Source organism: Chlorocebus sabaeus, chromosome 21 (genome assembly GCF_047675955.1).
Source record: "Chlorocebus sabaeus isolate Y175 chromosome 21, mChlSab1.0.hap1, whole genome shotgun sequence".
Lineage (NCBI taxonomy): Eukaryota > Metazoa > Chordata > Mammalia > Primates > Cercopithecidae > Chlorocebus > Chlorocebus sabaeus.
The window spans coordinates 106,016,787-106,039,770 of record NC_132924.1 but is presented as its reverse complement, the minus strand read 5'-3'; the positions used below and the strand labels follow the sequence as shown (position 1 = coordinate 106,039,770).

At 37.5% G+C, this 22,984-nt stretch overlaps 1 protein-coding gene across 2 annotated transcripts in view; it reads left to right on the top strand.

Annotated features, from left to right (window-relative positions):
- The window catches only part of CHCHD3 (coiled-coil-helix-coiled-coil-helix domain containing 3), a 298,991-nt gene that overhangs the window by 36,233 nt on the left and 239,774 nt on the right, over window positions 1-22,984 (top strand). The gene's annotated exons all lie outside the window — the stretch shown is intronic.

The following is a 22,984-nucleotide window of genomic DNA, read 5'->3' as shown; positions in this document are numbered from 1 at the left end:
GAAGAAACCGACTGAGCACATTTACCGCTCAGCAGGGTTGCCATGCTCCCCTCACCCCGCAGCATGCAATAAGTATGTGCGTTGCTTTCCCCAGGCCAGCGTCCTGGGTCAAAGCTGCAGGGCTTGGGAGGCTGTGCCTGGCCCTGCTGTCAGCCTCATTTCCCGCCTGGGGAGGGGGGCTGCAGACTTGTGTGAGCTTCCATGCAGCTTCCTGGATTCCCTCTCCCAAGTCTGCCCTGCAGACCCATCCAGTGGACTGCTCTTCTGCCTTATACATTCTTGCCCTGGACTCTTTCCAACCTTGGGTTTTCTAATCATTACCAACACTTTACAGTCTTTTTGTATTTCACAAAAATAGCTTGCAAAAGCTTTTGGCCTGAATTTTTGTAACAGTCTTTTGATTACAATAGGGCTGCAGAATACTGTTAACTTCTGATTATCTGAGGACAGATTATTTTAAATTTGGCTTGTAAGTTGAATGGTACTTTATTTTCCTTTAGTACTTCTTGTATTATTATTATTATTGTTATTATTTTGGGGTAACTATTCTCCCCACTCATTAACTTTTATTTTGCTGCATCCCATCAGGAAACTTGCAAAACCTAAAAACTTAAGCGTTTATTCAATTTTAGGTAACGTTTGAAAGAATACAGGTCTGCCTAGGTTGGTATTTTGTACCATTCCCAACTGGGGACTTAAATGACAATGTTTTGGAGAGCACATGCTGTTAAAAGCGCTAATGGAGAACATTTTAATTTCTATTAGCAAATCAACCAATAAACAATTATTTAAGTATTTTCTTTGAGTGTCTGATGAGTTTTGTGATTGTTAGTAGAGATCAGGCAAATGGGTTTCAGCCCTTCAGTTGCTTTATCCACAGTTGGTTTATCACACATGCTGCTACCTGCCATGGTGATTAGACATTTACATAGTTTAAAATTTTTATTCATAGTCATGCAGTGTTTAATTTATGCCCATAATAGATTATTGGTAGAAATCTGGAAACATAAGGGACACTGATGCTGAAAAGCAGGTTAATGAGCATCATAAATGTGATCATGCCTCTGAAAATTAGCATCAGGTTGCTTTTCACTAGATTGCTAAAATGTATTCATTTGCTGAAATGCTCATATAGCACATTGGGGTGTGTCTCATATTTTAATACTTAATCTTAGAAAGATTGCTCTTCATTTATTAGGAATAAAAACTATTCTCCCCCAATTGTATTTGCATTTGCAAATAGTTCCCTGAAATCTTTTATCTTGTTGTAAATAAAACACAGAAGTTCTAAAATCAAACCAGTTAACTTCCTTAAGTGCAAACTGTAAGAATTCTGAACAGTAGAGCGTGAAAGGGGATTTTGTCTATTTCTTTTTTTTTTTTTTTTTTTTTTTTGAGATGGAATCTCACCCTATCACCCAGGCTGGAGTGCAGTCGCGCCATCTTGGCTCACTGCAACCTCCGCCTCCTGGGTTCAAGCGATTCTCCTGCCTCAGGCTCCCAAGTAGCTGGGTGGGAGTACAGATGTGTGCCACCATGCCCAGCTAATTTTTATATTTTTAGTAGACATGGGGTTTCGCCATGTTGGCCAGGCTGGTCTCAGACTCCTGACGTCAGGTAATCTGCCTGCCTTGACCTCCCAAAGTGCTGGGGTTACAGGTGTGAGCCACTGTGTCCAGTCGATTTTGTCTATTTTTGAAACTGTAACAGTTAAGTCAGTTTTGTCTACATTAAAAAATATAGTTGGTCCCCAAATGAAATATAATATACTGTCATATTTGAATTTTTTTCATAAAGGCTGCAACAAGTTGAATTTTATCTTGATATATTATAAATGGTATAAAAAGACTATTACAATAAACTTTGTGATGGTTCACGCCTGTAATCCCAGCACTTTGGGAAGCTGAGGCAGGGGGATTTCTTGAGCTCAGAAGTTTGAGACCAGCCTGGACAACATAATGAAACCTCCGTCTCTACAAAAAATACAAAAATCAGCTGGGCATGGTGGTGCACACCTGTGGTCCAGCTACTTGGTGGGGCTGAGGTGGGAGAATTACTTGTGCCCTGGCCATTGGTGCTGCAGCGTGCCGTGTTTGTGCTGCTACCCTCCAGCCTGGGTGGCGGAGCGAGACCCTGCATCAAAAAATAAAACACCCACCCCCAAAACAAACAAACAAACAAACAAAAAACTTTGTGGTGATCTTTATTAATAATATTAGTTATTTAAAATAAAATGTTTTAAGTAAAATCACTTATGTAACATATAAATTACAGATGTTTAAAAATATTACCAAAGGTTTCTTAAGATTGTGTTATTATGAGAAATGCAGTTATCTGTTGGAATGTGTAGCAGAGAGAAGAGCCTTGGGGTAGGGACATGGAACATCTTCCCAGTTTCTGCATCAGAGAGTATGAAAATACGTACACATTGGCACAGACTAGAGCCAGTTTTGAATGATTTCTGCAGTATATTGGCCTTGCCTGGTCCCCTGTGTCATTGCAGAGTAGATCGTAATGATGAGTATCACCTAGCAGGGATGCCAAGCTCCCTACGTCTTTCTGGGATAAGGATGGTTTGAGTAAAAGGTTGCGGTGGTTATCTGGAGGCAGCAAGCAATATAAGACTGTCTCAGAACGTGTTCTGTTGGTGTTAAGCCTTGGAGGTGTGTCTTTGTGAGTATTCAAAGGGAAACATAAATAGTTGGAGAGAATCTTAGGGACATGCAGAAATACTACTGCAGTGTGATGAAGAGAAGCCTTTTTAAGATTGTGAAAGTATAAATATTGCTTATAAAAAATAGATGTGTTTCAACCAAGCTTGCTTTGAAGTGAATATGTATTAGTAGATTATAGTTCTCCATTTACATCTTTTATAAAATTGGCCGTGCTATACTGGGAAAAAAGGGCCCTTAGATATAATTTGCATTTCTTAAGAATGTGGCAGTTCTGTCATTGCATGCTTAAAAATAATTATTTTCTTATAGAACTTTAATGCCAAAAACCTTGCCAGCACCTCTTACATATTTGTATTTTACCTAACTTATGCCCAGGCAGACTGTTTTAGACCTGAACTATGTTTATTTTTTAGCCGATAGTTGAAGTCCTCATAGGACTGTTAGCATATCAAAGGCAGTATTGAATTAGAGCAGTTGTTTGTTTTAGGTCTTAGAAATTCCCAGAGTTTAGCAGCAGAACATAGAATAGTGGAAGAGGGTTCTTAGATGGGTTCAGCCAGGACAAGGGTGTTCTAAATCACATTCAAGTTTTGTGTATATGACTGGAGTGGGTGGAGATGGGGGAATAACGAACTTATGACTCAATCAGTCTTTTCATTTCAAATTCTGCTTAGTGAATTTTGAATAAAAGAAAACCTGTGAAAAAGGAAGATTTAGGAGGATTTGTGTTGGACGCTTGCTGCTATTATGTGGAATGCCACGTGAGAAAAAAGATGGAAAAGTAAATCAAGAGCATTGCTTCATTTAGGTTTTCAGCAAACATTGGGATAGCTGAGACATTTTTTCATTAAGGTTTAGCTTGCCAGAAAGGTGGTTGAGAGTGAGTGAATTATTAGTATGTAGGTACTATGATTGTATGTAGGTACTATGATTGTTAGATTAACATTAAACAGGCAGTAGATGACTGGATGGAGCCTTGAAGAATTACCAGAGTAGGAAAGGTAATTTAGTCATTGAAGTGCCATCTATAAATTCCTTGTTATTTGAAATTTGAATGTTATTTTTATAGGGATTTGGGTAAAGTAGGTTTATGGGAACTAAAATGTAATCTAATGAGGTGTTGGTATTTATCAGAAGGTGATATAATTCTCACAACAATCCTATTACCTGGATACTTGTATAATTTCCACTATACAAGCAAGGAAACTGAGTTACAGGGAAGCTAATAAACTTGGCCAACAATATACATAAACACATGGCATGGCAGGGTTTTAAATTGAGGCATTCTGATTCTACAGGTGACCTTCTTAGCTGCTCTGCTGTGAAGACATGGGCAGAGAACCACAGTTTCAGAAATATGTTTATTGGCAGGGACACTCGAGGTGATCTAACTCGTGGTCCTCGTTTTAGAAATAATAAAATGGCTCTTCGACTGCGATTGAGTGACTTGTTTTATGGCTTACTTACCCTGGGGTGGACAAAGCATTTTAATGACTTTTTAATTTCCTCTTGTTATGCATAGCTGGATAGTATAGGGGAGTGAGAGATCTGACCCCCCTTTTTGCTCTTGCTTAAGTGGGCTCTTTGGCTGTATCTGCAAACTAAATTGACACTAAGCATATTAAGAAGTGAAAAGCATGTACATCATCTACATGTTCATGGGGATCTTCACAACAGAATGAATCCGAGGAAGTAACCACAGCAAGGTGCTTGTATACTTTTTTGACGAAGAACAATGAATTTGAGAAGAAATGACAGGACAAGTAAAATTTGGTGAGGGACAGTAAATTTCCTAGGAGAGTTACTGAGATATATATAGGGGTGTGTAAAACTAGTGGAAGATAAGGGTTCCTTCATTAAGTATATTTATTCAGGTCCGTTGCAGCCCCAATTCTCAATGTCTGGTGGTAAGGGCTGTTTTCTCGCCCCAGTACTGGAAGGGTACCCCTCTTGATGGCTTACTGCATGCAGGAAGAGACAGGTCAGCTAGCCCCTTCTGAAACTACAATTGCTCCAGTGTTTTCAACTTGAAATAGTCAATATGCCATTCTGCCATATTTTGGGATGGCGTGTTCTTCACTCCTTCAATAGGGATAATGAAAAAAGAGACTTTCCTGGGGCAGCTATAGGGTTCTGCCCTGAGGTCTCTTCCAGCTTTTGCAAGTGTACCCAACATAGCTGATTTTTAGCTTTTCTTTCTAAGTTTGCATATTTTTGAGGCTATTCTTTGATTCTTCTAGGTCTGACAAAGGGTAGAGTTGGACATATGTTTTTGTAAGATATATGGGGTCGAATATAGGTTCCACTGTCCTAATGGAGACCCTAAGTTACAGTGGCTCAAAAAGTTAAAATTTTATTTTTCTCTCATGTGACATTTTGGATAATTTGATGATTTCCTAATATTGGGACCCAGTCTTTTCTGTATTAGGCTCACAGCTGTCCTTGAGCCTGTGTCATGGGGAATGACTGAAGCTGCATACACCCTGTTCATTCAATTTTCTTGGCCTGAACGTAGTCACTAGGCTATTCCTAACTGCAGGAGAAGCTGGAAGATGTAGTCTTCTTCTGACCAGCCATGTCCTCAACCACAAATTGGGTTTCAGTTATTGGAGGTCAGAGAGAATAGATATGGTGATGCTTCGTAGGCTGCTGATGGGGGCAGCCTCTGCTGTGTTATGTGAGATTTATAATTTTCCTTGGGTTCCCAGATGAGAGTGGAAAAAGGCATAGTCAAGACTTCAAGTGCTGAAAATGTTGGCAACTCTGATGTACAAGTTCTTCTCAAAATAGAGCTGAGTTATGCTGGAGTATTTTGGTTACAAAGACTTCATTTTCTCACCTGTCTGAATTCCTGTTTGAATTTTAGTTACTCGATTTATCAGCATGGATGAAAAATTGAAAAGACTTGATATTTTAAAATTATATCCGAAATGGCAGAGACAGCATCTGAGGATTCCTCTTGCTACTATAAGGAATGAGTAATTTAGTTTGATTTTTCTTGAAATCCAAATAAATAAGATGATTAAACTCAAGATAAAGCTGTAATATCTCTTATTGTGTCCTGTCATTTGTCATTGCTACCCTGTCTTGAAAGCTTTGTGGAAAAGTAGTGGTTTTAATATTTGTTACTGAGATACAATTCCCACAAATAGGTATTTAAAATATTTTTGTCATAGCCAGTTGATTGTGGCATGTGCATGAACTAAGCCATTTAAAAAAAAGAAGTTGGTTTGTTGAATAACAGCTTTCACTAGAGACACTAAAGTCCACAAAACCTCAGTGAGTAGTTGTCAGATTCCATTTTAAGGAGGCAAAGCTAAACTTTTTATGCATTTCCTACCATGTATAAATCCAGTCAGCAAGCAAGGACTATTAAATGTTTTATTTTGCTAGTGGCAGCAAAGAATGTAATGTTGGATATAATATAGTTTACATTTACAGTTGAACTTATGTTTTCAATTGTATGGACTAAAATGAATAGGTCTCTATTTCATAGTCAAAATGGGCAATTTATAGAATGATTTTCTAGAACACCCCAATATGTAGTGACTTTTTGTAGCAGTGACTGCCACATGTAGGAAATGGATCTCTATAGAACTTTGCTATTAATGTTGCAGGGTATTTGTTGCATGATGTAGAAAATGCTATCCCGGGTTACCTTTCATTCCTTGTAGCTGACTTAGCTTAACCTCAGCTGGTGGCTTAAGTCAGTGGCCAAGAATTTTCATCAGCTGTCCTTGGTAACATACATCATTCATCATACTAGGATGATTGGTGTTATCAATTGAAAAATCTAAATGGAAGACAAAAAATTAAATGCTACTTGAGAAGCAAGAGTGAAAAGAGAATATCTTGACTCCCTAAGATTTCCTCTCTTTTCTACCTTTATTCAGTATGGCCTTGAATATCCTTTTGGAGACTCTTTGAATCTCATTGTTTTCAATTACAGAGGAACTCTTCAGCAAAAAGCCCCTATTGTATGGTGTGCTTCTAGATAACGTATATAAGAAACTGTGTGCTGTAAATTCTGCTTACCGAAACGTTGTTATAAAGGTATATGATTGTATTTTTCTACAGTATAATCATATAATATAGGTGTTTGTTTGTAATTTACCTTTTAAGAACACGTAGTCTTATAATGGTATATTGGCAGGACACCTGTGGGGTCAAAGGAAAAGAACATGAACCAATTTTGTTTTCTTAGAGCCTGTGCTACCTACTTTTAGGTACTTTAATCCCAGCCAACTCTCTTTTGGTATAAGTATGATTTGAACTTCTGTTAGCTAAACTGATATACTATGTAGTGTTCATGATTGAATTGATAAAGGTGTTTTTTGAATTCTGGAATTATGCCTCTTTATGTATTGTTTAAAAATAACTTTTAAATGATTATGAAAGTAAAAATGTGTTTTTGGTAAAAACTACAACTAAGTATAAACAGAGAAAGGAAAATGGTCCATTTTCCCTAAATATAAAGGTAATCATTAATATCATTTTGGCATATATATATGTATTTTTTTTTTTTCTCGGCTCCCTGCCACCTCTACTTCTTGGATTTCAGCAATTCTTCTGCCTCAGCCTCCCGAGTAGCTGGGAATACAGGTGTGCACCACCATGCTTGGCTAATTTTTGTACTTTTAGTAGCAATGTGGTTTCACCATGTTGGCCAGGCTGGTCTTGAACTGCTGACCTTAGGTGATCTGCCTGTCTCGGCCTCCCAAAGTGCTGGGATTACAGGCGTGAGCCACCATGCCCGGCCATATGTATGTATTTCTTTGTGATGATGTCCTTAGGCTTTTTTCAGTACTATACGTATAGAAAACAAAATGAAGAACAAACAATGTGTTCAGTCTGTATCTTTTCACTTGTGAGAAATTTTTCATGGGGTTTAAAGATTGTTTTTTAATGTTAGCATTGTATTCTTTGACCATTTCACTGTTTTTGGACATTGAATTTGCTTCTAGGTTTTCATTGTTTTAAATATAAAATGTATATTACTCTCCCTCATTGTCTAAATCTTTCTCTTTGCCACGCTACACTTCATGTTTCTTAGGAGGAAGATTTAATAGTCTTTTAAGCTTGTCATGAAAATGAATTTTTAGAAAATGCTTGATCAACATCAATTTTACTTTACCCTTTGGTGTCATCATCATTTATCATATTCTGTTACTTTAGCAGCATTCAAAGATAATGAAAGAGATTCAAATAAATTCTTGTTACTGTCAGATCAAATTCATTTACAATAAATATGTGAATCTTGATGATCAGAAGCTAAAATACTTATTGAACATGGAGATCAAGCCAGATCCTAAATTTTTATGAAAATGCACCACAAATTCTTCTTGTTATATAATCTTTTCTGTAGGTTAAAAAAATGACAAATTTTAGCATGTTGACATTCTGAAGAATGTATGGCTTTAAACAGTCTCTTGCAAACTATAGTACTGGCTCAATGAAATGTTACACAGCATCAGTCGGGATTTTTAAAACAAAATGCTGTTGATTCTCCTATTGAATAGAGTTTCATTCTGTTTATGTAATGACGTTCATGTTTAACCTGAAAATACCTCCTCATTCTACGGCATTTCATCTTCAAGAGAAACCTTATTAGTAATTTATAGATTAGAAATAAAGTCACAGAGGGTAGTCAGGAGAACACAGGTCTCTGTAAACCTGACTCTTTTATTCACGTACTTTGCCATGAATACTTTTCATTCAGCTGTTTTTCTACCTATTTAAGATGAACCAGATACGACATATTTCTGTATTTTATTTCACAATTCTATGGTGTATACCCCCAACACCCAAACAGTGGTTATAACTGTAAAATGAAAGTTTTGCATGGGTAACATTCTTATTATTTCACTGCCTTGTTTGAAATGCATGTAAATTTAAATGTGAACATTTTATACTATTAAAGATTTTTTAATATTATATATGTATAATGCTTTATTAGATTAATTTCTTCCTGTTAAATTCCCTATAAACTATGTAACTTGAGATAAAAATGATACAGTCATTTAGAAGTGTTAAAACATGCAGTAAAATCTTACTCATTTGGATTCATTTAATTTACAATTTATCAGAAAGTTAGAGAAGAATTATGTTTACTTACACTAACAGGATGGGAAAGGGGTCATGGGGTGAGAGTTGAGGAGGTTTTGGTAAGAAAATTCCCTTAGAGGAAATGTCAGTTACCTAGCGAATTATTTTATGAAATCATCATGTATGTTTGATGTTACTGTTTATGGAGAATGAGTTGGTATTCTAATTATTAGTTTCATTAAAACAGTTCCCCTAAGGACCCCTACCTGATAACACTTGTAAGACTGGATCCAATTGCTGAAAGAAATTGAAAAGAATGATAGATGCATTTCTTTAAAAGTAGCATATATGTTTAGATTTTACTCATTCTTGTTGCCTTCTTACCATTTATTCTAGACAGTTTCATATTATACGCTTTAGGGAAAGCTAACTTATTTTTGCTGTTTATAGAGAAATTATTTCTTACTACACCCTCACTTCCTTAATTTCAAAAAGGAATCTCTGTGAGTTATAAGTTCATTCAGGATGAGTAGCTTTAAATCCTTTTTCATTTTCCTTCATTATAAAAATGATATGGCCTTATTGAACTTTTTTTTCAGTATTAATTCTGATATTGTCACACATAAAACATAGAGTTTTAAATGGTCAAGCGCTATCCTATGTAGTTAGTTTTGTTGGGAAGTGTGTCAGCTTGAAATAAATCAAAGTTTGGGGAATTGTTCTCTTAAAGATGGTAATCTGAAAATGTGAATGCTAAATAATGAAAACATTTGTACAGTTTGGGAGTAGATGAGTTTTAATCTATATCTCTCTGACGTCTGTGCATTCTTGTGATATCATCACAGAGACCTGGAGTGTTTAGGTTGCAATTTGTACCCACCTTTTCCATTTCTATCAAATTAGTAATGGAGCCTTCCTCCCTCTAGGACATCAGGAGAGAAAAAAAAATAGACAATTTGATGATTAGCAGAGAGTAATTTTGATTACTCTAAGGAAAATTAAGATGATCTTTATAAGTGGACCAGGCAAAATGTGGTTTTGGTGAGTATGGAGCTAGAGAAAGCTAGTAACGTTTGGGCACCTTAAGGCAGAGATCATGTTGGGGGAAGATATCTTGGTGTCATTCAAATGTTTATCTGTTTGAAAAATCCATATCAATATTAGTAGATTATTTGTGACTGTCTGTCTATGGTCATACAAACCATAAAATAGCGAGATTTCCCACTTTTTTTCATTTATCAGGGTGAATATTTTAGCCCTGTCTGAAACAGTGGTGCACAGTGGTGGGGCAATGCTGTGTCACTTTAGAAAGTGTCTGAGTATTACCCCACTTGAGGAGTACGGCACCACTTCAGGCACTTCAGGAATTTGAGGGAAGCTGTGGTGTGTAGTGGCACGGGGAAGGATCTTCATGGCTGGCTGTGCCTAGGGGTAGTTTCCCATCTCCAAGAATTGTCCTGTGCCCTCCAACTTCTGAATGTCCCATCAGAAATTCATGGAGCTGAAAACCTATGTACCTGGCCCAGGACTTAGTTGTTTTATATATAAACAGAAAGTATGTTTTGCATGGTTTTAAAGTATACTGAATTTTCCAGGAGTGCAACTACTGCGTAACAATAGCTTTTGCATTTGTGATGATTTAGCACACAAACTCAAGATTCAGACTTTATTATGTCTACTAGGGTAGTTATATTTGAACGTTTACATAATGAGATGCCAGATTTTTTAATAAATTAGTTTATTTTATTTCTTTTTAAATATTACACTTAGGGCATTCTATTGATTCCTTTTTTTGGTCAGATTATAATCAGTTTCATTTCAAGATAGTGAAGGGAGCATTGCAAAATAGATGTGCTATAAAAAAGCAGAGTTGGGTCTGATAAGAATGAGAACCACTGGTCTGAATGCAGACACATCTTTTTCATTGCTGTTTTATGTAGTCCCAGGTATTCTGAAGGATTTACACCCTGAAACTTTACATAGCACATGGTGTGAATTACAAAAAGGAAATGCTAGATAAGAAGAAATTCCATCACTTTTCTCCATATAGTACTGGTATTAAGGAGATCGTTAGGAATGTAATCATAATAAATGTATTTTTACTGTTCCTTTCAGGCTAACTTTACCACGAATAGTTTATTTTACTTTTAGAAAAAAGGTTAAGTACATTCTTGAATTTAAGTTAAAGACAGCACAATGTTTTGGTCTTGAAATCCTTGTGTACAATCTTGTGTTTTAAAGATGGTAAAATGAGCTGTGATGGGCTAAGTTACAGAGCTTCCACAGTGCTTCACACAGAATTGTTTTTGTTTTATTAGAGATTATATGACTACTTAGGAATACATTGAAATGATGTTTTCTAGCATTGAATGGAGATTTGTTACTTTAGGTGAAGGGAAAAATAATAGCTATAGGTATAATGTGACTTCACAAACAAAGCTGATCTAATTATCACAATGTGAATTAAATAAAAAACAAAGCTCAGGATATTGCACTATAGTTTAATGAAATATACCATTATGTCTTATGCTGCCTCATTGTTTTAATATATTTGAACTCTCATAAATAAAATATGTATTAAGCATGGGTGTAAAATCTGAATTGCTTTATTTAAAACTTCCCAGGAGAGGCCATTGTTTTGTAGTGGTTAGCTAGTATCTTAAATAGGTCCTTTTCTGCATCCTCATTCTTAATGGGCTGTAAATGAAGCTACTGAAGCCCAGAGGTTTGACTATATGTGATTCTCTCACTATTTCTACTGTCTAGTAGTAGGCCAGTGTCTAGGAATAGGACTCTACTTTTCTTCCTTATAAAAAGGACTGTAATTTGGTCATGAATTTTATTTTCATTCAGAAGAAGAAAAGTCTTGAGGCTGGGGTTAGCTGAGTTCCCAGGGCTGTAGAAAGTTAGGTGGATTAGAAGATACATTTTATTTTCAGACTTTTAAATCTTTTATTTTCCTTGTGCTTTGATTACATGCAAAGATAAAGTCTCGCTTAGAAAATAGTGTTGGTCAGAGTTTGAAGAATTAAATATCTTAGTTGAATTTAGGAAGGTTTATTAGTGCATAATGAATTTGGGGATTAAAAACAGTTACATTGCTAAAAAGTACATTCTACTTCATAACAATGAGAAGAGGGAAGATTGGGCTGGGCGTGGTGGCTCACGCCTGTAATCCCAGCCTTTGGGAGGCCAAGGTGGGTGGATCACCTGAGGTCAGGAGTTCAAGACCAGCCTGGTCAACATGGTGAAACCCCGTCTCTAGTAAAAATACAAAAAAATTAGCCAGGCGTGGTGGCAGGCGCCTATAATCCCAGCTACTAGGGAGGCTGAGACAGGGGAATCGCTTGAACCTGGGAGGCGGAGGTTGCAGTGAGCCCAGATCGCGCCACTGCACTCAATCCTGGGGAACAAAGAGCAAAATTCTGTCTCAGTAAAAAGAAGAGGGAAGATTGATTTATGAACCTAAGTATCGGAGTGGTATTTGACTTTCTGATACCAAAGCAATCTATTTAGGTAAGGGCATTAGTCTTGGTTAAAGCTTTTTTAGCCCATGAAAAGGCTTGTCCACTCTTCTTTTACTGTTGTGAAATATTCTTTTTATAAAAATGTACTATGAGCCCCACATCAGGATGGTAATTAGGAAAGTAGACTAGAGTATAATATATATTAATTGGTCTGCGTTACTGTATATTAAACAAGCCGATCTTCCTGAGTAATTGTATGTTTTATTCTCTAAATTCCTTTTGAGAAACAACAACTACCATTCGTCAGTATAAGTTAGTTACAGATTATTGATTATGGCTGCCCTTTAAATATGTACAGAATACACTATTTGTGAAAAATGTCTTTTATTTATAATTCTTCCTCTTCTTTCCTTCTTGTTTCATTTCTGAAATGTGTTGAAGGGAGGCCTGTAATTGCTGCCTTCCATTGTTCTCCTCCCACTGATTGGAGGCTCACGCCGTCTGATTTGCATGCACTCCATGGGATGATAGGTAATTGTAAGCTATGCTGCCAGATCTCCCTCCTGTGCCCAGGGTAGACATTAATTCACTGAACCTGGGCTTGGCCTCAGAATCCTCCATACAGCAACTCAGGCAGCTACTGCCAGTTGATCGGAATTGGCACATAAGATGATATCTATTTATCATTCCTACACTTGCTATCTTGGTTTATTTTTTCCTTTCCATTCCATTCCATTTCTTCTTTGCCCCTAATGATGTTCCTCTTTCACTCCCTTCCCTCATCTGATGAATTTTTAAGGCCTATCGCTTAACCTTTTGCTTTTTTTTTTCCTTTATGTGTATTTTTGACGTGCACATATATATATGTGGATATATATATTTTTTCTCCAGGAGAATTCACTGAGCTCAAATCTGTAATAGTCATTCCCAAATCAGCATGTCGAGCCAAGTCTCAAATCAAATATGAGTTTTAGGTTCAAGTATCTAATTGCCTACAATTCCATGTGGTGGTTCTGCCATTACCTTCAATTGAATATGCCTTAACTCATTATCTTTCTTCTCCAAACAGCCTCTCCTTCTTTACTTAATTGACCATCATGGGTATTAATTTTCTGGCATGGGTACACCTTTGACTTTTTCTTTCATCTCTCAGTCAGTCTCAGATGATCATTTTTTCCCCATGAAAAATCTTGAATCTTAGACTGTATCTTCACAGCCAGTCTCCTACTTTAAGCCCTCTTAACCTTTTGCCAGTGGCTGTCAAACTTTAGTGTGCATCAGCATCACCCGGAGGCTTGATGACATACAGATGGTTGGACCTCATCCCCATGGTGTTGGATTCCATAAGTCTGAGGTGGGGCTGAAGAATTTGCATCTCTAGCAAGTTCCCAGAAGAGGCTGCTGCATTGAGGGGAAGGTGAGGTTAAACTTTGAGAACCACTGATTGCCTTCTGCTTTCCCTCCCAGTTTACCTGCAAATCTTTACCAGGTTACATTTCCTGTCCTGACACTCTATTTCATTGTATTATTGCCATTTTCCCCCCCAACTGTCCAGGATGCCGTATTTCTTGATATTTCTTATCCAAAATCCTTCATAGTTTCCAAGACTCACGGCAATTTAGCCTAATTTACCCTTCTGTTTTTACAAACAAGTTTTGTTTGGTAACAAGTTTTTTTGGTTTCCTTTTCATCTACCTGCTCAAGTTCCATATCCTTAACTATAGCTGACCTTGATAATTTTCCTTAATACTAAACCTCAATAGTATAACTTTACTGACTCTAGACTGTAATCACCTTAATGGTAGAGATCATCTTATATGTCTTCATCTCTCATGAAGCCTAGTGTAGGATTACGTCAGTGTGGATGTACAAATTGATTGATTCACCTAATTTGGAATCAAACTTGATTCAGACTTGATTTGGAAAAAAACAATTAGAGAAAACAAAAATAACTTCATATCGTTGATCAGAGCACAGAAAACTGAGCTTCAGCATTGAAACGAAGACTTCATAGCCAGTGCATTAAAGTTGTAATGAATACCTGCTCTTCTCTCCTTTGTAAACAACACACTGTCATTAGCGATGGCTCCAGATGTTTTGTAAAGGAGGTTCCAGGAGCGGAAGCTTAATGGCTGTGGTGGCCACTACCTTTCATTTCCAGCTTGGTCCTCTATGCATTTCATGACTCCTGAAGAAACCTTTAAATTTGGCCACACAGGACCATTTGCATGAAATGGAAAAGGGCTTGGGTCGTTTCTGTACTTCATTTAGTTTGGAGAGTTAACACTGTGTTACAGTTTTATCTCCAGTGAACAAAATATAATCATTTTTGAAACAAAAAAAATTAAGCTATGTATCAGAAAGCAATATCCAAAGGTAATTATCATTTTTTAATTTAAATTATAGATTTTATTTTCCTGGAGGCCTTGTGAGATCTTACAACTATTATTCAGAATATTAAGACATGAAATACTAGATATATCTGATTCTCAATACTGGTTTTATGAATTGTCTATTTAAGAGGTCTAAACTGTAGTATATGAATTAGGAGCTTGTCTTTTGCTATACGGCTATAGCCCAGTATGGATGTTTTTTTTTTCCACATGGAATGGAACATGGAGTTAGTTTCTATGGGTGCTTATTGTGAAGCAAACAATAAAATGAACATTATTTGCATAATATGCCATTCAGATTAGAAATTTGCAAAGGTATATAAATCCTGATGGAGTGATAATGCTAGAGAATAAGCCATTAACTTGATGCTGTTAATGTTCAGGTTGCCAAACTCTTCCTAACACTGTGCCTTCTGGTACAATATTTATGATTATGAATGTGCAGTGAGGAGTTTTCTTTCTACCGTCTTCATTAACTTTAATGTGTAAGTAGCCACAGTTACCCCTGCCAGGTAGTAGACAGATGGCATTTGTTTTGAAGGCACTCTTAAGATACATTCCCCTTACAAGATGGTGAAGGTAACTGTCAGCTGAATATACCTATACTCTCCGCGTGTGTGGTTTAAATCAGGTTTATTTGCCTGCCAACTAAATGGTGCCGCAAATGGATAATGGCAAACCATTACTTGTTTATTTCTTACCGTTGAGATTTATCCTAGTCATCTTTTGGTTCTTCTTCCAGTCAAACCCTGTACCTTTTAGAAGATAAGGAGCAGGACAAGATTTATCCTGTAATCTATGCTGCGAGTCATTTAGCTCTAATATACTTTGTGTTGTATTTCATTGATTACATGGATGTTTTGATTATTATTTTCCTAAACAATAAATGCTCTTCATTTGAATGAATTTATTGAAATTATAAGATTAATGAGTATTTCTATAGAGCTGAAAATTTAATTTGGCTACGTCTTATGGTATAACCTTTTGCTCAACTATCTCAATCCTGGGAGAATCAGAGTCTTTATCCAAAATCTGCTGCTTATGTTATGCAGGTACATAATACTTATTTTGTTCTCTTGGAAGATCTTCATGGTTTCTCTTTAGTGTGTTTAAACTAGCACATGAAAATAATAGACTTTACAAAATTGGCCATGACCTATATCAGCAAATGGTAAAACCAGAAAGAAAAATACATTAGAGGAAAAATCCCAGAGGAACTGATATTTCTCTAAGAAGCAAGGTATAATTTTTATTAAGCAACTTAAAGAGATTGTTTAAGAAATACTGTAATTGGGGAGGGAATTATAGTGTAAGGATTATGCAAAGAAAATGAAGTAGAGGAGAATTACAAGTGGGAAAAGTTGCAAAGGAAATTAGTATGTTCCTTGAGGTTCAGGGAATCTATATATGTTTCAAATAATGGTTGCATTTTCAGTCTTCTGTTTTTCATAGTTGATGAGTTCATCAAGTCCTTCCATCTTTTGGAGTCATTTCTATTCATTCAAGGATCTATCTAAAATGTATAATTATGTCTCCCCTTACCATTCCCTCCCTTCATATCTTTAGTTTAACCAGTTTTGGTAAACACAGGAATTTGGGCATCACCTGTCACATAGAAGACAGGTGAGGTGTATTGAATTTATGCTACATTTTCTATGAGGAATTAGAATTTCCTCACATTTCCTAAGAATACTTAGAATCAAGTATAAGTTTAGGAATCTTGGACTTTCTTATTTGATCCTGAACTCAAATTTATAGCCCAGAAATTTTGGTGGCTAAGCAGGTCAAAAGATTCCTAAGCAATCCATAAAGAAGACCCTTGGACTAGCCAAAACATTTGTTTAGAATATTGTTCAGTAAAGACAAACAAAAATTTGTTAGGAAGCCAGAGCTGCTTTCAACCATCCAAGTATTTATAATGGTTTCAAGTAAATGGTTTAGAGCCACACTTGCTAGAACTAAGCAATTGCAGTGCTTGGCTTTTTCTCATGTTTTATGGTTAGTGTTTATATCTATAACTAATTGACAAAATGCCAGTGTTTGTGTTCGTTAAGATACATTCACCATTGAGAAAGAAATTAAAATGGTTTCTGAGAAGAATTTTAAAAAGTACAGGCTATACAAGTATGGGAAGAAAACATTCTTTTGTCTTAACACATTTCTAAAAGGAGAGTATATGTGTATGTAAAAGCCATGGAACCATACTTACTGAACTTGAAATAGTTTTGCAAATTTCCATGGCAAATGGGATTTATATGGCTTGAACATTTTTTTGTTTTGTTTTGTTTTGTTTTTACGCCTTTTCTCATTTCACAAACTTTGCCAGTTCCCAAAGATTTGCTTGGAAACTCACTGTGCTAATAGGCAAAGTTGGCCTTTCTTGTGCTTCTCTTAAGCTAGCCCATCCTGAAACACTGACCTTTTAGTTTAATAACAGTTTTATTTGAGAAAATGTTCAGATCCTGGGAGCTGAAAAGAGTGTTTTCAGAAAGGCCATTTTAAATAGTGGCCTCCAAATGCTGTATCTTTTTCCCTCATGCACTTTGGGTCAGACCCATCAGAAGAAATACAGTATTGCTTTATGTATTCTATTGATTTAAAAACAAATACCATGAAGCTTAGATGTGCTCAGAACCCATCACCACACGGGTTTATTTTCCTGGCTGTGCTTTGATTTGCTGTTTTAGATTTTAAACTCTTTATGCTAGGTCATGTTTTTATCTTCTGTTATTTTAACTTCTCGTTTGCAGCTAAGGTAATTACTTTCTCAGTTGTGACCTTGGACTTGACCCAAAAGTTGTGATTTTTTTTCCCCCTTTCTGGAAATAGGTAGGGCATTAGAAAGAGCTGTGCTTTGATTCCTTTATGGACCAAATTGATGTCAAGCAGCTGGTCACTTGGACGTGTCTTTTTCAGTGGCCACGGGAGCGTTCCTGTCCCTTTCATTGCTGTTGTTGTCCTCTTCCCATGTTTTTCTTTCCCCTCATGGCCTACCTGGACGATGCCACCTGTAACCTGCATCTCTTTCTCACCTCACCCCACAGCAGGTGGCAGGGCTGATGATAGTAGGGAGAAGGGGATAGGGAAGGAAATGGCAAGCCTCCAAGCTGCATTTTCTTCCCCCAAACCACTTCCTCTCCACATTCTCACCCGCATGGCTTTGTGCCTACCCACCCAGCTGGTAACTGTTTGATCACACTGGAATAAACGGCTCGCTGCTGATTTGAGCTTTTCCTCTGGTAGAAAGACACTCCTATGTCATAGGCAGAAAGTGCATTATGAAGATATGACATTGTACCAAGTGACGTAAGCCAGACACAGAAAGACAAATACTGTACATTCTTACCTATATGTGGAATCTAAAAAAGTTGAGCTCTAGGAAGCAGAGTACAAGAGTGATTACGAGGGGATGTGGGATGGGGAAATAGGGAGATGTTGATCAAAGAGTACAAGCTTTCAGTTATAAGGTGGTGACTTTAGTTAATAATATTTTTTACTTGAAATTTCATGAGAGAACGGATTTTAAGTGTCCCCAGTGTTCCCCACCCTGATGGTAACTGTGTGGTACTCGATGTGTTTGTGGTAATCATTACATGATTCATACCACATCATCACATAGTTCACCTTGAATATATATGATTTTATTTGTCAGTTATACCTTAATAAAGCTGGATAAACCAACTGCGTAATCTGTTTTCTGTTGCTTATAACAGAATACGTAAAACTGGGTAATTTATGAGGAAAAGAAATTTGTTACTTAATGTTATGGAGGCTTTGAAGTCCAAGGTTGAAGGGCTGCATATGGCGCAGGTCTTCTCACTGGTGGGGACTACTGTAGAATCCCTAGATCGTGCGGGGGATCACATGGTGAGGGGGGCTCAGTATGCTAGTCCAGCTCTCTCTTCTTTTTCTTTTTTCTTTCTTTTTTTTTTTTTTGAGATGAAGTCTTGCTGTGTCTCCCAGGCTGGAGTTCAGTGGTGCGATCTTGGCTCACTGCAACCTCAGCCTCCTGAGTTCAAGTGATTCTCCTGCCTCAGCCTCCTGAATAGCTGGAATTACAGGTGTGCACCATCATGCCCTGTATTTTTAGTAGAGACGGGGTTTCACCATGTTGGTCAGGCTGGTCTTGAACTCCTGACCTCGTGATCTGCCTGCCTCGGCCTCTCCAAGTGTTGGGATTACAAGCGTGAGCCACCACACCCAGCCTTCTTTTTCTTTTTAAGGTACCAGGCCCACTCCCATGATAAACCATTAGTCCATGCATGGATTAACCCACTCATGAACCCTCATGACCCAGTCTCACCGCTTAAGGGCCCCACCTCTCAGTAGTACTGCCACAGTGGGGATAAAGTTTCAACATGAGTTTTGAAGGGGACAAACATTCAAACCATAAGCACAAACAAACAAAAAACCCAAGGCAACAACAGAAAAGATATGATACAGTTTTATCGTTTACTTAGAACACTGACCTCAGTGCATCATAGTTACACTCTGAGGTTTTACAGAAGCCTAGTTTTAATTTGAATTAAATTAAATTGAATTTTGATTGAGAATCTGATTGAATTTTGCCTGAGAAATATCTTGCTGTTGTAACTTGAAGTAGTCTAGGAGAGGCAGCATGGTTTTACATGTACCATTTGACTGTGAGTTGATACTAACTGGTATGATCAGTCATACTAATTATGTTAAATATTTGTTTCAGTTTTTGCTACTAATGGAGCTACTGGTTGTATGCAATTTGAAAAATTTTAGTGTCACATTGTTTTACTTGTTTATGAGAAGTAGATGAAAGTATGAAAATCATTACCTTGTGGAGTCTATCGTCTAGAATTTCATAGCTGACAGGTGCACCCATGTGTCGTATTTTTAGATGGGGAAACTAAAATTCAGTTAGATTAACTGATTTATCCAAAATTTGTTTAGTAGAAAAGCAGACTATTTGGACCTTTTGTGGAGTTCTTACTGCCTGAAATTTCTCTGCTTTTAGTTGGATCGTTTAAAAATCTTCCATACTGAAACAGCTTTAATACTTGCCTGAATGCAAACAGAATTCTATTCTAGGGGTTTTCTAGGTTTTGTTTGACCCCTTCTAAGTAGAGACTTGTATTTTTCTCATGTTATAGACTATGAAGTAAGAGAGAGACAAAACAGAAGCATAGTATACAGTTGGAAGGGTCTGTAAACACCCATTTCAGAAAATGTTATTCTCTTGCTGCCCAGAGAGGTTAATACCTTTCCCAGGGTTCCCCCAGATTGTTGATGGCCATGGTGGGATTAGACCTTAAATAGTTTTTCCTCTATTCCCTGATTCCCTGTGCAGTGTTCTTTTTATTCTTTTCTTTTCTTTTCTTTTCTTCTTTTCTTTTTTCTTTTCCTTTTTCTTTATTGCTTTCCCTTTCCCTTTCCTCCTCTCCTCTCCTCTCCTCTCCTCTCCTCTCCTCTCCTCTCCTCTCCTCTCCTCTCCTCTCCCCTCCCCTCCCCTCCCCTCCCCTCCCCTCCCTCCCTTCCTTCCTTCCTTCCTTCCTTCCTTTCTCTCACAACTTATTAAGGTACATTTAGCATATCATAAAATTCATTCAGAGTGTACAGTTCGGTGGTTTATAGTATATTTATAGAGTTGTGCAACCGTCACACAATCTAGTTTTAGAATGTTTTTGGCTGGGCGCAGTGGCTCACGCCTGTAATCCCAGCACTTTGGGTGGTCGAGGCAGGCAGATCAGCTGAGGTCAGGAGTTCGAGACCAGCCTGGCCAACATGGTGAAACTCTGTCCCTACCAAAAATGCAAAAATTAGCGCATGCCTGTAATCCCAGCTACTTGTGAGACTGAGGCAGGAGAATCACTTGAACCTGGGAGGCGGAGGTTGCAGTGAGCCATGATCACAGCACTGCACTCCAGAATGGGCAACGGAGCAAGACTCAGTCTCAAAAATAAATAAATAAATAAAATAAAAATATTTTCAACATCTTGAAATTTCATACCCATTAACTGTCATGCCCTATTTTCTGCTTTCTTCTATCCCAGGGAACTACTAATCTACTTTGTGTGTCTATGGATTTTTCTATTCTGGACATTTCATATGAATGGATATAGTAGGTGACTTTTCATGTCCGACTTCTTTCACTTAGCATAATTTTTTCAAGATTCATCATGCTGTCGCATGTATCAGTACTTCATTACTTTTTATGGCTGAATAATATGTGGAATGGATACACCACAGTTTGTCCATTCATCAGTTGCTAGGCACTTAGGTTGTGTTTAGTTTTGGGATATTGTGAATAATGTCGCTATAAATACTCATGTACGAGTTTTTGTATAGATACGTTTTCAAATTTTGAGTATATATAGTACCTAAAATTAGAATTGCTGGGTTATATGGTGACTCCTTAGCATTTTGAGAAACTGCCAAAGTGTTTTCCACAGTGGCTGAGCTGTTTTGCATTCCCACAAGCAATGTGTGAGGGTTCCAATTTCTTTACATCTTCACCAACACTTGTTATTGTTTGTCTTTTTTATTATAGTGGGTTTGAAATGGTATATCATTACGATTTTGATTTGCATTTTCCTAATGACTAATGCTGTTGAACAACTTTTTATGTACTTGTTGGCTTTTTGTATATCTTCTTTGGAGAAATGCCTTTTTATAGCCTTTGCCCATTTTAATTGTCTTTTTATTATTTGTCTGTAAGAGTTCTTTATATATTGTATACTCTACATACGTGCATACTCTGGATATGAGTCCCTTGTTAGCTATATGACTCGCAGATATTTTCTCCCATTCTGAGGGCTTTTTACGTTCTTGGTAGTATCATTGGATGCTGCTGTTGCACTCTGATAGTCCACAACTAAGAGAAATCGTCCTTCTGATCTTTCTTTTTTTTTTTTTTTTTTCTGAGACGGAGTCTTGCTCTGTCGCCCAGGCTGGAGCGCAGTGGCCGGATCTCAGCTCACTGCAAGCGCTACCTCCTGGGTTTACGGTATTCTCCTGCCTCAGCCTCCCGAGTAGGTGAGACTACAGGCGCCCGCCACCACGCCCGACTAGTTTTTTGTATTTTTTAGTAGAAACGGGGTTTCACCGTGTTAGCCAGGATGGTCTCGATCTCCTGACCTTGTGATCCGCCTGTCTCGGCCTCCCAAAGTGCTGGGATTACAGACTTGAGCCACCGCGCCCGGCCCTGATCTTTCATATATCTTGTTATTGCCTCATGCCAATGAAATATTTAAAATGGCTTTTGCATATCCTATTATAAATAATATTTTTGCATCTGGTGTGGGACTAAGCATTTATAATGTCGAGATTATCAAAAGGGACACTGCTGTCTAATTTTCCATCTAATAGGCTCAACCATTTGAAATAAAACTTAGGTCCTGGCCGGGCGCGGTGGCTCACGCCTGTCATCCCAGCACTTTGAGAGACCAAGGTGGGCGGATCACGAGGTCAGGAGATTGAGACCATCCTGGCTAACATGATGAAACCCTGTCTCTAATAAAAATACAAAGAATTAGCCAGGCATGGTGGCACACGCCTGTAGTCCCAGCTACTCGGGAAGCTGAGGCAGGAGAATCGCTTGGACCCAGGAGGCAGAGGTCTCAGTGAGCTAAAATCGTGCCACTGCACTCCAGCCTGGGCAACAGAGTGAGACTCTGTTTCAACAAACAAACCAAGAAAAAAAACCCAAAAATAACCTTAGGTCCTGTGCATATTTCTAGATCCTCCTAAGTGCTTCTGGTGCTTTCTTGTTCATAATTTTGGGTAGTAGGTCTCTAGTGGAGTTACTCTTTGTTTACTTCTTGTGGAAGGCTCTTAAAGAAGCCTGTGAAATTTGTCCATTTTATGTACAATCATAGCTGTAAGAAACTTTACAAAACACACCATACACAATCTTCTAATTGGAAAGACCAGATGTTTCAAATCAAGTCACCAGGTATTTAGAAAGCTCCGGCTGTGTTCTCAGTACTCTTCGGTGTCTCTCTCCAGTTGCTGGCACTTGAATTTGAATGACATGTATTCCAAAAAATAGGGTTTCAAAATTTTCGTAAATTACAAATGCCTTTTTTCATAAATAATGGAAAAATGAATGTAACTACAAATGATTTGCTCTGTAATACTTGATTTTTTTAGAGGTTAATTATTGAAACGAGAAGTTTTTTTTTTGTCATATTGCTCTCCGAAGTCCCTTCCTACAGCCTCCCCTCTCCTTACACACCATTGTCAGACTTTTATGTTAGGACATCATCTTAAAGAATTAGTCCTTACTGACTCAGTCCCCACTGTACAGTAAGCAGTTCCTTGAGTTTGTTATAAATTTTGGCAGGAGTGGAAATCTAGGTCACCAGGGAACTCTTGATTAAATTACTCCTGAAGTGCACTAATTGGCCTTTTCCACAGTGCTTGAGAAGTTCCA